General features: G+C 37.5%; 1 protein-coding gene across 1 annotated transcript in view; it reads right to left on the bottom strand.

Moving 5' to 3' along the window:
- The window catches only part of LOC113807215 (uncharacterized), a gene marked incomplete in the record, with an annotated part of 252,180 nt that overhangs the window by 72,844 nt on the left and 176,836 nt on the right, over nt 1–2,500 (bottom strand).

Raw genomic sequence — 2,500 nt, 5'->3', positions numbered from 1 at the left:
AATTCGTTGGAGAATGAATCTAAAAGAAATATTTACTGGAACTATAATTAAGATTGGCATAGAAAAATATTTGAGAAAACGAAAAATGAGAAATCATTTTTAAAAGTATTTCCTAACAGATATCAACACAAAAGTTCGATCACACACGTACCCCCCCCCCCCTTCTTCCCATAGCACTACCACATATACAACATTTACAAAAACACAGACACACATATAGAGACACCTACATACAAACAGCCTTTATAAAAATAATATTCACATGCAGGGTAACATACAAACAAAAAACATACAGAATAAACTAACATACACATACACACATAGAAGTGGTTGACATTCAAGCATCCATCAATGACATTAACACACATCCTAATGAATAAAACATGCTAAAACAAGTTATATCACCAATAGCACCGAAACAATAATAAATCAATGAAAAAACGAGATAACAACCAAACAACACAGTCACCAAACAAACACCAAAACAAAGCACCCAAGAGCAGCTAAGTCCCAAAATACAAGCGAATATCAGGGAGAAAACGCATTAATCTACCATTATCTACCCATCTACCCGGAGTCAGTGGGGCGGGCAGGGGAGGGGGGGTGGGGGTGGGGGTTAGGCTAGACCGTGGGATGGGGAAGAGGGGCTCGGGAAGGGGGGGGGGGGCAGACACACACACAACAGATGGACGCACCGACGAGGCTTGTGTGTACGTGTGTGCGTATAGGAGAGTGAAAGTGGGGGAAGGTGACGCACACGGCCAGCAGAATCGATGCATTTGCCACACTTTTACTTTACGTTTGTGGGAATGAATGAGAGTGAGATTGGTCTTGGGTCTTGGGCCTTGTCGATCCTGTGAGAGATGGTTTGTTATTATGAATTTATTGTGATATTACTACTGTTCAAAACAATATTACTGGTTTATCATTGTTGTTAGTGTTATTATTACCATTATTATTATTATTATTATTATTATTACCATTATTATCATTATCATTATTATTATCATTATAATTACTGCTATTATCATTATTATTACCCTAACCATGATAATTGTTACCATAACTATAATCATTATTACCATCATCACAATTACTAATCTCAGCCTAATAATTATCACTTTTATTATCCTTAATATTATTGTTATTATCATTAATAATATTTTAATCATTGTAATGCTATTCCCAAGTATACAAAACATGTTGTTAAGGTCGATTTCACTATCAACTATAGCGTCATGGACAATAACACATTAACAGTATAAATATATAGAGGTTAACAGTGTAATATGGTATAACGACAAAATGGAATAATCAGTAAAATTAATGGCGAAAGGTGATCGAATCAGGGAATTACTAGATCCACTAATGATCCTAACGAAGGTAAGAATGACAATAGATGCCATAATGGTGATTATACTAATAACAAAAATGAAAGTGATTGAAATATCATTGTTGATAATGATGATGGTGGTGAAGATGATGACGATGATGATAATAATGATAATAATGACAGTAATCTTGGTAATGATAATGATAATAATAGTTATGATAATAATGATAGCAATAATAATAATAACAAAGGTTATGGTAATGATGATAATGAAAATATTAATAACAATAGTTATGATAATAATGATAAAAATAACAATGATACCAAAACAACAACAATAATAACGCATTCATTCCAAATAACCAGTAAACCACATAATCATAAACACCCCGCAAATGAAATTCAAAAGAAACGCAAAAAGAAAGAAACCAAGAAAGAAATTAAGAGAAGCAAAGCAAGAAGAAAGAAAACAACAACAACACGATGCGGGTCCTTTCTGAACGGCAGGTGAAAGGGTGTCGGGAGTCCGAGCTTGATAGAGATCACACAAACAATGCTTGGCTTCGGAGGGACAAATGGCAAGAAGGGTGGATACCGCTAAACAGCAGGGGGCAGAGGAAGGGAGGGAAGGGAAAACGAAGGGAAGGAAGGGTGAGAAATAGGATGGGTAAAAAAAATACGGAGGAGAACGTGGAAAGTAAATAACTGAAATGATAATGTCTGCAGAGGCTGGAAAGTGAAATTTGGAACCTATATTCGAGTACGGATGTACATATACGCATACAGAGATGCGTTGCGTGTGTGTCCGAGTATAGCTGCTTGGGGAGTGAAAAAGAGAAAGAAAGAGGGAGGGAGGGAGGGAGGGAGGGAGGGAGGGAGGGAGGGAGGGAGGAAGGGAGGAAGGGAGGAAGGGAGGGAGGGAGGGAGGGAGGGAGGGTGGAAGGGTGGGAGGGAGGGAGAGAGGGAGGGAAAGAGAGAAAGAGAAAGAAAAAGAGAGAGAGAAAGTCATATCATAAAACAGAAGACAAAAGTCGCAATATAAGACTGAATTTAAGCTCCAACGAAGACTGGTACGCACTGGTAATGTTATTTAGTAAGAAAACTTGGCAGCTGGAGGAGGCGAAGCGAGCGATATACATATGTATGTATGTATGTATGTATGTATGT

This window comes from Penaeus vannamei, chromosome 4 (assembly GCF_042767895.1).
Source record: "Penaeus vannamei isolate JL-2024 chromosome 4, ASM4276789v1, whole genome shotgun sequence".
NCBI classification, from domain to species: domain Eukaryota; kingdom Metazoa; phylum Arthropoda; class Malacostraca; order Decapoda; family Penaeidae; genus Penaeus; species Penaeus vannamei.
Note: the sequence above shows the minus strand (reverse complement) of the source record. Positions and strands in the feature narration are given on the sequence as shown.